At 40.7% G+C, this 15,703-nt stretch overlaps 1 pseudogene; it reads left to right on the top strand.

Moving 5' to 3' along the window:
• Positions 1-2,491: 2,491 nt before the first annotated feature.
• LOC110740531 lies at positions 2,492-3,925 on the top strand (annotated as a pseudogene).
• The last annotated feature ends 11,778 nt before the right edge of the window (positions 3,926-15,703 follow it).

The raw sequence follows: 15,703 nt of genomic DNA, 5'->3' as shown, positions 1-15,703 counted from the left end.
CACTAGGTATATCTCCTAACGTCCTGTGTTAATCAACCCCATCCACCCAAAAATTGCCAATTTTTACCAAGGTAAGCACTTTAACCATGATGACAGGTAAAGTTTCTTGAGCATGATACCAAAGGTACAAGGCACCAAACTCTGTTCTAAATGCTCACATACCTCCTGTGTTACTATATGTCATACAACGGATGAGAAAACAGAGACACTGAGATTCAGGGAAGGTCCCAAGGTTATATAGAACTTGCCCATGAGGGAAGTTGCCTGGCTCCGGTGCCTATGTTCCCAATCATTACACTATGCTGCATCTTAAATGCTATTTCATTTAATTTGCTGCTTTTAAGACTTGAACCATCATCAGAATCACCAGGGAGGCTTATTAAACATATTCCAGGACCCCATCCTTATGGGTGTTGATTCAGCAGGTCTGGGATGAAGCTGGGAATCTGCATTTCTACAAGTGCCCAGATTTTGCAGAAGCTGCTGGTCCAGTGACCACACTTGGAGGAGCAGTCATTTCATCTTCACAGGACTCCTGCACGGAAGATGCTATTACTTCCTCATTTTAAAGGGGGACTTAAAGATCACATTATCTGCACAATGCTTGGCACATGGTAGGTGGAAATCAGTGCAGTTTGCATAAAGCAAGGAAATGATTTGCCCAAGATCTCGTAGCTTAATGACACTGTGAATATTTAAATATCTACTTTTATTTCAGACAGAAAAACTTTTAAGAACAGTCCACGGAGTCAAGGCTTTCAAATTCTCCACTTCCCACAAGGTCTAGAATAGCTTCCTGACTACAATGAGCAAACAGGAATTGTGTTAAGTTAAAGTGAAATTAGAACATCGCCCAAGAGTTAAGATTCAAGTAGTTATATTAGATTAGAAAATACTTGTTGTTTTCTTCAAGTGCCTGTTTTTCCTTCATCTATCAAAATTTAGTTTGTCACTACAGATTGCCTTTGCATATATTTTAACAGACAGAAGTAATATTTTTCATTTAGACTAACCCTGGAGGCCAGATAAAATGTATAACAGTTTCTTGTTCATTCTTGTTTAACTTGAACAATATACTAATGTGATCAATATCTAGTTCCACTTTCCTCGTTAGTAACAATAAAATATTGCCATCCAGTTATGGTTCCTCAGAGTAACTAAAAGCATTTAAAAAAATGTTTCACTTTGATCACCCTCATGTGTAAAAATTAGGTAGACATTTCTGGAAAATGAAAAGAAATTAATGCACCAAGATGGGAAATGGAACCCCACCATTACAGGGGCTCTGAGTTCATACAACTTACAAAGTTTTAGGGCCTTTGCATCCCTCGGAAGTTGAGCTAAGCTCTGATGTTCTCAATAATGGATTCACGGAAAATACAGTTTTGTACATTTTGTATCCAAATCTGACTCCAACACCTTCCTTATCTTTCTTTGCTTGACCATTCCCCCAAGACCAAGGGCACAGGGATTGGTGCTGCCCTCACTTCCTTTCCATCACCCTCATCTTCACACCCCACAAGCTGCCCTGCACTCAAGCTGCACCACCTCAGAAGCGGATGCTGTTGGTGAGCTCCCAGGTCCTGAGGCTCTTTACTGGTGCCCATCTCTTTGATTCTGCCTGCTATGCTTCCATAGTTTCAACCTGAGAGCTGCCTCTGAGACTCAGCATTCTTTCCTCCCAATGCTTGGAAATACGTATCACCCTGGGTTGCCTATAGTCAATGACTGACTGGTACCAAAGGATAAAAGCCCAGTTGACTCGACTTCAAACAAAATCAAAGAAAGCTTATGTCCAGCCTCTGTCATCATCACATTCATTCCACCCACTGCCCCCTCACTCCTAGTAGAAACAAAGTCTTCAGGCCAGGCAAGGTGGCTCATGCCTGTAATCCCAACACTGTGGGAGAGATCCCCATCCGAGGTGGGTGGATCATTTGAGGTCAGGAGTTGGAGACCAGCCTGGCCAACATGGTGGAAACCCCATCTCTACTAAAAAATACGAAAATTAGCCGGGCATGGTGGTGCGTGCCTGTAGTCCCAACTACTTGGGAGGCTGAGGCAGGAGAATTGCTTGAACCCAGAAGGCAGAGGTCGCAGTGAGCCGAGATTGTGCCACTGCCCTCCAGTTTATCTCCCTCCAAGTACTTATATGTGTCCTGTGACACAAATGATTGAAGGTATGAGATGGAAAGGCAAAAAAAAAAAAAAAAAAAAGAGGAAGTCAGGGCTGGGCATGGTGGCTCATGCCTGTAATCCCAGCACTTTGGGAGGCCAAGAAGGGTGGATCACCTGAGGTCAGGAGTTTGAGACCAGCCTGGCCAATATGGCGAAACCTCCCAAGTAGCTGGGACTACAGGCACCCACCACCACGCCTGACTAATTCTTTGTATTTTTAGTAGAGACAGAGTTTCACTGTGTTAGCCAGGATGATCTGGATCTCCTGACCTCGTGATCCGCCTGCCTCGGCCTCCCTAAGTGCTGGGATTGCAGGCGTGAGCCACTGCACCCAGTGGGCACAGTGCTTTTAAGCATATGGTTGATCAATATGGTGGCAGTGTTGTTACTTACTTTTTTTAATAGTTGAATAATATTCCATTTGTGTGGCTATATCACACTGAAAAAGTCAATTTATAAATTGGTGGACATTTGGGTTGTTTCTGCTTTTGGTGGTGCAATAAACATTTATGTACACATTTTCATGTGGACATATGTTTTCAATTCACTTGGATTTATACCTAGGAGTGGAATTGTTATGTCATATAAAAACTGTATGTTTGAGTTTTGAGGAACTGTCAAACTGTGTTTCTCAACCTGGATAATCCCAATTGGCCAATTTTCATGTTCACTGATTCTTCTGCCAGGTCAAATTTGCTGTTGAGCCTCTCCAGTCAATATTTCATTTCAATTATTGAACTTCCCAACTCAAGAATTTTTTGAATTCTTTTTATAATCCTATCTCTATTTAATGAAACATGGCATGAACCCGGATGGCGGAGGTTGCAGTGAGCTGAGATCGTACCACTGCATACCAGCCTGGGTGACAGACTGAGACTCTGTTTAAAATAAATAAATAAATAAATAAATAAAAGAAAGAAGAAAAGAAACGAGGTCTTCTCCAGACTTTCCCTCCATGTGAGCAAATGAGTTCACCTACATGCAGGGATCTGGGAGAAGAGTGTGTGAGTCATGTGATGCTGAGGGTATGGTCCAGAGGAAGCTGGCACAGCGGTGCAGCAGGTGCAGATCTGACAAGGTTAAAGCTCCAGGAAAATGAACAGTGAGGTACAAAGAGATGGAAGAATCTTGGATTTGATTGACAATGCTTGGTGAGAAGACAGACTGCCATAGGAGGACATTGCAGTTCCACTGAATGAGTTTTCCTAAACCTGAACAAGACAATGTTGGCACCCAGAATCTTCCAAAGAGCAAGAAATGAATTGGACAGACTTAACCTTACAACACCTCCATGAGAACGTTCCCCTCATTGAAAACTGACACTTGGCTCCTTTCTCATGCATGGATTTTTAAAAAAATACATAGATACAAACGTTTTATTTCAATCTCCTAATTCAAATCTTTGAGTAATAAATCAACACTAAAATATGTATACTTATTTAGTTAGTGGCAGCTATGTGCAGCATGAAAATATTTACAGAATGAAAAGCTGAGATTTCTCAGGAGTGCGGAATATTTGGCTCTATAAATCTAAAACTCTTCATTGAGTAGCTTGTAATTGGATATGATTGGTTAAACATTTGCCTTTAACTCTGATTTTGCTTTACTATCAAAGTTTATCTCCTCCCAAGTACTTATATGTGTCCTGTGACACAAATGATTGAAGGTATGAGATGGAAAGGCAAAAAAAAAAAACAGGAAGCCAGGGCTGGGCGTGGTGGCTCACACCTGTAATCCCAGCACTTTGGGAGGCCAAGGAGGGTGGATCACCTGAGGTCAGGAGTTTGAGACCAGCCTGACCAATATGGCGAAACCCTGTCTCTAATAAAAATACAAAAAATTAGCCAGGCATGGTGTGTGGGAGTGGGGGGGCTATAATCTCAGCTACTTGGGAGGCTAAGGCGTGAGAATTGCTTGAACCTGGGAGGTGGAAGTTGCAGTGAACAGAGATCATGCCACTGCACTCCAGCCTGGGCGACAGAGCAAGACTCTGTCAAAAAAAAAAAAAAAAAAAAAGAGGAAGCCAGAAGCCAGACATAGGAGTGTTACAGTGTTATTAACATTTCATATTATAGAACTTGCCCATGGACCAAGTAATCTGGCTCCAATGCCTGTGTCCCTAATCATTACACTATGCTGCATCTTAAATGCCATCTCATTTAATTTTGTACTTCTCAGACTTGAACCTGCAGCAGAACCACCAGGAGGGCTTATTAAACATAAACCCTTAGCGAACAGCATTCTGAGTGGGTTTAGCCTATAGATGTTATGGACATGTAGATATCCCATTCACTGATTACTGGCATTCCTCGGATTCTTCATGGTATTTTCAAATGTTGGATAAATCTGTGAATTAAAAAATTATCTGACAGTTACGCCTGTTCTCCCTACAATGTCCATTGGTGCTGCTGGAAAGCATGTCTGGCTAGGTAGACTGCTAGTTGTATCCATTAATGGCATTTCTTATTTTCTCAAAGCCCTTTCAGATAAAACCAAACCACCATGCAATCAGTATTTACTTATATATTTGTATAAGAACCTGTATTTTGCAAAACACATCTGTGTATATTTATCTCCTGAAATTACTTGCCTCTGTTAATCAGTGTCTTTCATGTTCTCTATCCAGATTGTAAACTCTGGGAAGAAGCCATGGCTTATATTTCTGTATCCCTTATTTAAAAACTAGAAACACTGAATAATTGAAATCTCTTCTCAAAACAAACAAACACTGAACTGTAATTTGTGCTCCAGAGCTCCTTGTGCGACCAAGCTGAGGCTGGCATTTGCCCTGAAAGCACAGTCTTGCTTGCCCTCTCCTCCTTCCATGTCCCGCTTGCTCCACTCCCTTACTGACTTCTCTTGGGAGCAATGCTCTGATAAATTACCTGCCCATGTAGGCTCACCTTAGGGCCTGCTTCTAGAGAACTAAACCTTAGACAGTCTCTCTTGAGTGACAGTCTCTCCTGAGTGCCCACCTTTCCATTCCCAAAGTTACTATCTTGGTTCACTCCTTATGGCATAAGCAATCCTCCTAGCCAGTATGCCCCTTCCATCTAGCGTACTGTCAGACAACCTCCTAATGCATGTCGCTGATCACACCACTTCTCCAGTCAAAATCAAGCAATAGTTGCTCATTTGCTGTGGAATTTGGGAAAGACTCCTTGGCCTGGAATTTAAAGCCTTCCATACCATAACTCCAAAACTCCAAGCTAGCTACTTTTTTTTTTTTTTTTTTTTTTTTGAGACAGAGTCTTGCTCTGTCACCAGTTGGAGTGCAGTGGCACCATCTCGGCTCACTGCAACCTCCGCCTCCTGCATTCAAGCAATTCTCCTGCCTCAGCCTCCCGAGTAGCTGGGACTACAAGTACACACCACCACGCCTAGCTAGCTTTTGTATTTTTAGTAGAGACAGGGTTTCACCATGTTGGCCAGGATGGTCTCGATCTCTTGGCCTTGTGAACCACCTACCTCAGCCTCCCAAAGTGCTGGGATTACAGGCTTGAGCCACCACGCCCGGCCCAAGCTACCAATTTTTAATCATTGCGCATAAGTTCCTAATATCACATGGAACTCAACTCTGACAAATTCCCGCCCTACCTTCCCTGTTCCTCTGCTCAAAACTTTTCTTTTATCTGGAATGTCCTCCCACTTTATTTAAGTAGGAAAACCCAGCCTGTCAATCAAATCTCTGTTCAAGTGTCTTTTCTATCATGAATACTTTATTGATTCTCTCTTTTATTAGTGTCCTATTGCTGCCATAACAAATTACTAGAAACTTAGTGGCTTAAAACAACACATATTTGTCTCACAATTTTGTATGTTAGAAATTCAGGCAGGCTTGGCTTGGTCCTCTGCTTGGGATCTCACAGAAGACAAATGGAAAAGTTGTTGCCCAGACTAGCTCTTGTCTCTTGGGGATAAATCTACTTTAAAGCTCCTTTGATTAGTTGGTAGAATTCATTTCCTTCCTGTTGTAGTACTGAGGTCCCTGAGCCCTCTATCATCAAATCCAGTTGTTCTGAAGCCTCAATTCTCTTTGACTTCCTCTCTGTTGCATCCTATCTGCCTCCAGCTGGGAATGTTCTCTGTTAGGTTAAGCCCACCCAGATAATTCAGCATAAGCTCCCCATCTCAAGGCCTATATCTGCAAAACCTCTTTTGCCATGTCACATAACATATTCATGGGCTACATGATTTAGGATGTGGATATCTTTGAGGGGCCATTATGCCTACCACATATCCCCCACCATAGAGATGATCTCATTCTACTCTGAAATCCTATGGACTGTCATATCTCCTTTCTAGTAATTTTATTTACATATAAAGTAGGAACAGCTCACTTCAATAGTGCTATGTGTCAGGCACTCTTTTTCTTTTTTTTTATACTTTAAGTTCTATGGCACATGTGCTCAGTGTGCAGGTTTGTTACATATGTACACATGTGTCATGTTGGTTTGCTGCACCCATTAATTCATCATTTACATTAGGTATTTCTTCTAATGCTATCCCTCCCCCCTCCCACCACTCCATGACAGGCCCAGATGTGTGATATTCCCTGCCCTGTGTCCAAGTGTTTTCATTGTTCAATTCCCACCTATGAGTGAGAACATCTGGTGTTTGGTTTTCTGTCCTTGCAATAGTTTTCTCAGAATGATGGTTTCCAGCTTCATCCATGTCCCTTCAAAAGACATGAACTCATCCTTTTTTATGGCTTCATAGTATTCCATGGTGTATATGGTGCCAGGCATTCTTTTAAGCATTTTACATATACTGCCTCACTTAATCTTCATAGCAATCCTAGGTGGTCAGAGTTAGTACTGTTACTACCTCCATTTTATGGATGAGAAAACTGCAACAGAAAGTTTTGTATCTTATATGTTAATAAATGGTAGAACCAGGTATGATAAAGATGATGCCATGTTTAACTAAATTGTTCAATTTTACTTCCAGTTGCCACAGGAAGATTTTATTTCCAACGGCCCTTCGTCAATCACGTGACTGATTCTGGCCAATGGAATGTGGCCAGAAGTGATGAAGGTCAATTATCTGGCCTAACCCCTGCTTTCTGCAGCATGGTTTTTTATGCATGCTCTCTCTCTCTCTCAAAGCAAATGGCCCCAAGATGGCGAAGCCATACCATGAAAGGAGACTGGAGCTCTGAGTCACCTCTTTGAGCAGAAAAAGTCAGGAGATCCTCCTTACTCACACTGAACAGTGGCATGTGGGTGAAATCACACCGTGCTGAGTTCCTGGAACTTCAGGAATCTTTGGTACAGCAAAGATGATACTTTGATTAACACGCCAAACTCCAAGCTTAGAAAATCTGGATGTACAGCGTGTGTTCTTAATTGCAATGTTATTTTTTCTCTTCCTCCTTCCTTTTCTGAGTAATAATACTTCTAAGATTGCTTAATAAATCCAGCATTCATGGAGATAACATAAGTGTGGTAATTATAATGCGTTTGTAGCATACCTTGTATTGTGGTGACTCAGACACTTGTATTTTCGGTCTAGGAGGCTGAGGTCTAGGTGTCATTTTCCTTTCCACCTCCTGCTATATTCAGCGCATTGTTTAACATACATTTTCAATGTAGAAAATTGGAGTTTTCAAATAAATTAGTTATTAAAATATATTTCAAGAAAAATATTCAGTGTACTAAAAAACAAGTTAACCTCTTTAAAACATTAAGAACGCAACCTATTGACACTGAACGTACACACGCTGAAGGGTTCTTACCTGACTGTTGACACCTGTCAGGTGGTAACTCCTTGTAACAAGTTTATTAAGAAAAAACTATGTTACATTAGAAATATCAAAATGCATTAAAGACCTGTGATAAAGTGGCTCACTTAAGGGTAGCTGTGATTATTTCACCCCAAAGTCCTCTCCAAACAGTGAAATAAAAAATGTCTCTTTCTCTAACACTCAAGGTCAAAACAGAGGGAGGCCTTTTTTCTCTACCATGACAACATTCAAATAGAACATGTATCACTTTGGACTTTAAATCAATTTGCATATTATCTGGTAAGATTTATTTGGCAGGAAAATCAGAGGAGACAAGTAGGATTGCTGAATTAATTCCACTCAAACGTCCCTGACTTAAAACTACAGATTCTCAGAAGGACAAAGAAATGGACATAAAACCAAAGTAACAAAAATGCAAACTATTTATTACAATACCAAATGTCAGAATGCTGGCATAAATATATCCTGGAATTAGCCTCAAAGTAATATGCTTCTAAAAGGATTATAAAATCTCTAAAATAAAAAGAAAAACCTATCTTTTTTCTTTTCTATTTGGACTAAGCGCTCTTTCTGTTGTCCTGGAATGTAAAACTCTTTTACAATTATATTTATAAAATATGTTTGCATGCAGATATCTTATGAATATATTTATAATTGATTGTTTATATTTATAAATGTACATGCTATAACAGATTGCCAAGTTATAAAGATTTGCATAGATGTTTGTCTATCACGATGATGATGAATGCTTTTGTCTCCAGCCTTCTCCGCTTCCCTGAGGTCTAGATCCAAATTTTCACTTTGCATAGGACCTCTCCCAGCTATCTTGGAGAGTATATTAGATTCCAATAGTCCTAAATCAATTTTGTCTTTTTCTCTCCAAAATGTACTCTTCTAAAGATAGTCCTGATCTGGTTGATAGTACTGTCATCTATTAGCCACCATGAGCAGACTGATCTTAACAAGATATCTAGAAGTTGCCCTCTGATCTCCTTTATCCTACACTCAAATAGTTGCCAGAGCCTGTAGAATCTACCTCAAAAATGTCTCTTCAAACTGTTCACTCATCCCTTCAGAAACTTCTTGTCGAGTGAGTACTAGGTCGCTGTCCTTGGGGTGTTTATGTGCAGATTACATGATAGTGAGAAAAGCCAGGAAAAAAAAAAAGAACAGGAAAGGAAAAAAGAAACAAGGAAGAAAAGAGAAAGGAAGGAAGGAAGAGGGAAAGAAAAGGCAGGAGAGAGGGAGGAAGGAAGGAAATTGAGAAAGGAGATGGGATTATTCAGATATATGCTATGAAAGAAATTAAACAGTGATATAATGGCGTCTGGCAAGGTAAGTGGAATCTACATCAGAAAGGAAAGAGAAGACAGGCCCCTCTGAATGGATGATGTCTGAACTGAGACCAGAGTGATGAAAACAAACAGAAGTTAATTTCTTTAAAACATTAAGAAAGCATCCTATTGACATCAAATATACACATGCTGAAGAGATGTGTACAATAAAATAGCCATAGGATACAGAGTAGGAGAGAGTTCTAGGCAGGGGGGAAAAGACTCAGAGGAGGGCATGGCTCAGTGAGTTCAGGGAACAGGAAAATCAGTGGGGATGGAGGACAGTGGCAAAGAAAGAGAGAGGTATAAGATGACTCCAAAGAAGCAGGCAAAGCCAGTGCATGGGCAGCCTTCCATTTTATCTCTGTTACCAGGAGAATCACTCAGAGTTTTAAGCAGGGAGCAATATGGTATCAATTATCTTTTTTTCCAAGAATGATTCTGGCTGCTGTCTGGATAATGGATTTATATGGGAAACAAGAGTGAGAACAGGAGAAAGTGGGAAGCTATTGTGGCCAACAAGCCTAGGAATGGTATTGGCTTAGACTAGAATTGCTGCAGCAGATGTGATGAAACATTGTCAGATTTGGAACATTCCTGTATGGAGAGCTGACAGTACCTGCTAATGCAATCATGTGTGGGGAGGAGGGAGAGCACATGGAGGGTGTTGAAAGAGAAATAAAAGGATCAAAGATGGCTTCTTCATTGGGGGCCAGAGTGAATGTTCTCTCTCATCCCCCGCTTTGGTTGAGGTTCTCTTTGACTCTATCCTGGACAAAATCCCGTTAGTGTCCTGGTTTCCATTTCTTTCAGTCTCTTATTCTCCCTGCTCTTTCCTGTTCAAAACTGTCCTCCTGATTATCCTGTAAGTCTCAGAATCATTTCCCTGGAAAACTAGATCGGTCAAGCTCTAGTTAGGAAAAAGAGAATCTACACTAAGTATCGTCGGAGAGGATTTAATAAAAGAAACTTTTGTAACCAGATTAGAAAGCAGAAAGAGCACAAAGGGGGCACTGAGCTAAAACCAGATATTAGCAGTTTCAAGGTTATTGCCAATTCTAAGGTTGAGGTAATTCAGAGAATTAATATCTGAAGAATGCAGTTACTACCCTGAAGGCTGAGATAAACACAGGGAAAAGTGAGGAGCTCATTACCCTGGAGGTTGAAGAGGCTCCTAAATTTCCTTGATTCCAGCCTTATTATTTCCCAAACCCATCAGTTTTTTTTTTTTTTAGAACGAAGTCACCTTTGCACATGTCATTTACTCTATTTGAAATTTCACTCCCCTTACCCAGGAAACAGCTCTGAAAAGCCACCCTCAATTTCTCTAAGCAAAGTAAATCACACCCTCTTCTTTGACAGCTTTGTGCTTCCACAGCTCTATGTCAACATGTATCATATTGGATTGTCATGTATCTATTTATGGAGCTGTCTTACCCAGAGGTCCATGATTTCTTGCAGATAAGAATTATGTCCTGACAACTTCTCAGTGTTCTTCTGGAGATGTTTGCTGAATCAATAAACATCAATCATCTCTGCTGTCTGTGGCACCTCACCTTCAACAGACTAGCCTGGGCATAGTGACTGAGCAGGTTTCAAGACCACCTGAAGGCTATGCTTAGACTAGTTCACCATCATTTCTGTTTCAATCTGTTGGCCAACACAAATCACAAGGCCAGACAAACCTCAGTAGTATCCACCAGCAAGCTACAGGATTTATATTGATATTTAGGCAACTTTTTGTGGTTCAAATTGGAGTACAAGATTAAATACTACTCACCTCAACATTTATACAAAACAGATACACAGTAAATGGTGGCCATTTTACATATATGACACCTCTATTGGTCAATTTTTGTGGCATTGAAGAAAAACACTCCTAAACTTAGTGATTAGCCCAGCATTCTATGGATTGACAATTTTGGCTGGGCTCAGTGGGGTGGTGGTTCTTCTGGTCTCGCACTGCTCACTCATGCTTCTCTAGTCAGCTGTCGGTGGGTCGGGGCTGGCTAGTCTAGGGTAGCCCACCTCTGCTCCATGTGGCACCTCACCTTCAACAGGCTAGCCTGGGCATAGTTACTGCACAGGCGTCAAGACCACCTGAAGGTTATGCTTAGACTAGTTCACCATCATTTCTGTTGCAATCTTTTGGCCAACACAAATCACAAGGCCAGACCAAACTCAAGAGATGGGGAAATAGATTATATCTTTTGACTGGAGGAGATTCAGTACTGATAATGGTATGCCAGTTTCAAGCCTTGGCTTCAAGAAGATGTACACACATCTGCTTGCTTGCTCTTGAAACTTTGCTGCCACCATAACTGAAAGGCTGGACTAACCTGTGAGGAGACAAGTGAACACATGGAAGAGAGTCCATTTGTCACAGCTGAAGTCATCCCAGACTAGTCTACAGCCTGCCAGCCCTTAAACATGAAGAAGAATGCAGCAAAGACCAGCAGAGTTGCTGCCCCACCCGCTGCTAACCTGAGGCACGAATGAGCTGAGCCAAGAACAGAAGAGTAATAATAAATTCACTGAGTCTGGGGATGGTTTGTTATGTGTCAATAACTAACTGATAGAACGAGTTTATTATCATCCTGCTATAATACTAGCCTCTATCTTGACCCAAAGCAATTTTTGAGGGTTTTTTTTTTCATTTATTGTTGAAGATGTTTCCTTGAGTCACCTCTCATTGGTACATGTTTTCTTCTTCCTCCTCTTCCTCCTCCTTCTCCTTCTCCTTCCTCTTCTTGCTCTTCTTCCTCTTCTTCTTCTCCTTGTCCTTCTCCCCCTTCATTTTTTTTTTTTTTTGACAGAGTCTCACTCTGTTGCCCAGGCTAGAGTGCAGTGGTACAATCTTGGCTCACTGCAACCTCCATCTCCGAGGTTCAAGAGGTTCCCTGCTTCAGCCTCCTATGTAGCCGGGATTATAGGCACCCACCACCATGCCTGGCCAGTTTTTGTATTTTAGTAGAGATGGGGTTTTGCCATGTTGACCAGGCTGGTCTTGAACTCCTGACTTCAAGTGATCCCCCCGCTTCAGCCTCCCAAAGTGCTGGGATTACAGGTGTGAGCCACGGTGCCTGGCCAGTTTCTTTCTTTCTTTCTCAGTCTTCCAATATCCAGTGGCAAATTTTTGCATTCATGACTGGGACCATAAATACATACGGCCAATGGCCAGGGTCAGTTATGTTACCTGTCTTCAGCAGAGTGAGTGGATAGAGCACAGCCTCCACAATCAGACAAATTCAGGTTTAATCCTAGTTCTGACACTGACAGCCAATGTATTTTTCGTCAAATTTTTAAATCCTTCTGATTCTTGGTTTCCTTATCTGTAAGATGAAGATAATGATGCAAACCTATGGTCCCCACATAATGCTGTCCTGGTTGTGTACTGTATCATTTCAAATTCCACCAACTGTTGTTCTTCAGTATATAACCTGCATGGCTGGTCATGGTAGTTTGGGGTTGTGGTAATGGTACTTAGGTCGTTTGAGTAAATATGAGATGGCGTGTACACAATAGGTACTTAATAATAGTAGTTCTTCTTACCTCCATCTACAAACTTCCAAACAGAATGTTAAAACCTGCAACAACTGACACTCCAGGCTCTAACCCAGGGGTTGGCAAATTATGGCTTATGCATCAAATCTGGCCCAGAGTCTGTTCTCGTAAATATAGTTTTGTTGGAACACAGCCATACCCACTGTCGCTGGCTGCCATTTCTCCAGTGGCAGGGCTGAGTCATTATAAAGAGCACATTTAGTTCCACAAAACCCAAAATATTTATGAATATTTACAGAAAATGTTTGCAGACCCATCTCTAATGTCCTGTGCCTTAAACTTTTATTGTACGTAAGAATCACCTGGAGAGCTTGTCTAAAATGCAGATTCTAGGTCCTCGCCTAGCAGAGATTCTGAATCAGTACATCTGGGTGAGGCCTGAGATTCTGATTTACAACAAGCACCCAAGTAAAGCTGACATTGCAGGTTTAGGGACCACACTTTAATTAGCACTGTTTTTAACCATCTGAAGTAACTTAATTACATTAAATCCTTATTTTTTAAATGGCAAGGTATTAATCAATTAAAAACCCATACAAACACACTGAACTCACTCTGTGAAAAAGCTTAAAGTTGTGCTACAGGAATTGACTAAATAATGACTGCAGGTCATTTTAAGTACTATGTGCCTCATAGATAATTCATGTTTATTTACGGGAGGAAAAAGTTAATCTAGGCCAAGGACAGTAACCACCAGCCAACATGAGAAACCAAAACACAAAAACAAAATAAAGACTATATATTAGACTTTAATTGTTAGCCTGTGTATGAAATGAAAAATCCATCTCAAGGTTTTCTTAAATTACAAGGTTTTGCTTCTCCTAATTGTGCCATTTGTCTTAATCCCTCTAAAATATCTAATAGTGGTATACTCAGTGACAACCACATTCTCCATGGCTCAGAATAATTTATATTTTCCCCACTAATAACAGATTGCAGATGCTCTCTTGACAGGCTTCAAGATTTCAGACTGATTGCTAACCAAGCTGCTTGCTTAAGACATACTAGGTCAGATCTGTTGCGATCCAATTAATAATATTTTAGAATCATCCTACAATGAGTTTCTAGAAATTATTACAATTAAGCTGGTTGTTAAGCGCTTGCCCTTCCTTGGTCCCTAATTTAATTTCCTTCAGTGATTTCTTCCTTCTACCTATCTTTCTACTTCAATGCTTAAAATAAAAAGAGCAAATCACTTCCTTCTAAAATTGTATTCATATACCCTCATTTTATCTTGATCATTTAGATCATCCTCCTTTTATTAGTAGAAAAATGACCTGAATATTATTTCGAGACGATTTTAAATATGGAATGAGCCTCAGAGAGACAGAAACTCTTAGGCTACGGGAGAGTTAACAGTTACATCTATGTCTGGTCCAAAGATATACAGTTAAAAGAAAATGCTAGCTTCTGTAATATGGGACCTGAGAGGGGAGATGTGGAACAAAAACCTCACACACTCCATGTACAGATTCAAAGATTTATGAGCTGTTACAAGTAAACACACACCCATACACTCTAATGGAATTGCCTTTAGATCTCATAATGTGCTCCTGAAATAAATCCTCTATGCCAACTGGAGTGTTAGAATGAAGAAAAGAGAAATCTGGCTTACATCCAGGTTCCACCTTTCTCTGTCTTTTTTTTTTTCTTCTTTTCTCCCTCCTTTCTCTAAGCTTCCTATTTTCCTCCCTTCCTTCCTCCCTTTCTCCTTTCCTTCCTTCTGTGAAAGTTGATCAGATGAAATTGGGTCATTCTTGTCACAGTCAACTAAAGCAGAGTCAAGAAGCCAGGGAGGAAAAGCACTCAGGGCACATAACATTGCTCTAAGACTGTAATTCTGTGCAATCTTGGCTGCTAAAACTGCCTACTGTAACCTGAAACCAGTTTTATCTAATGGCTTCTGAAACAGGTGGCTGCAACGCAAAGACTACTTTTACCTACCAGAGTCACTCACCAATCAGAACTTCCCAGCTACCCCCAGATTTTACCCGTGCTAATGAACTTTCTCAAAGAAGCATACGTAGTGTTTCTCCTTTTCATAATATAATATTTCCAACCTCCTCTTTGTTCTGCAGACACACCAAAGACCACCAACCAGGTCTGTGTATATGACCTGAATTTCAATTCTTTCTTTCCAAATAAAACATTAAATTTAGAAATTCACTTCTATTAAATACATATTTTATTTTGCCTTTGATCCTTCCTTCCTTCCTTCCTTCCTTCTTTCCTTCCTTCCTCCCTCCCTCCCCCTTCCTCTCTCTCTTTTATCCTTCCTTCCTCCCTCCTTCCCTCTCTCCCTCCCTCCCTTTCTCTTTCCTTCCTTCCTTCTTTTCTTTCTTTTGCTACAGCTAACTCATTGGATTTTTTTGAGGATTAAATCAATTACATTTAATAAAAATGTCATGGTAAATGCTTGATAAGTATTAATTATTATTATTATTATTACCTTGGTGATTATAAAACAGAATGCTGTTCATTAATCCCTTTGTCCTTGGCATTTGCTGTGGTGTAAATATTTCTGCCCCTGCTAAATTCATATGTTGAAATCCTAATCCCCAAGGTGATGAAATGAGGGGGTGGGGCCTTTGGGGAGTGATTAGACCACAAGGGAAGAGTTCTCATGATGCGATTCATGCCCTTATAAAAGAGGCCCAAAAGAGCTCATTTGCCCCTTCTGCCAAGTGAGGACACAACAAGAAGTTAGAACCTGACCATGCTGACACCTTGATCTTGGACTTCCCAGCCTCCAGGACTGTGAGAAATAAATTTCCACTGTTTATAAGCCACTTCGTTTATGGTATTTTGCTATAGCAGCCTAAGGGACTAAACATTTATCTGACCATTATGTAGAACCCATTTCTTATTGACTATAATCTCT

Source organism: Papio anubis, chromosome 16, assembly GCF_008728515.1.
Source record: "Papio anubis isolate 15944 chromosome 16, Panubis1.0, whole genome shotgun sequence".
NCBI lineage: Eukaryota > Metazoa > Chordata > Mammalia > Primates > Cercopithecidae > Papio > Papio anubis.
This window is presented reverse-complemented; position numbering and strand designations above follow the sequence as displayed.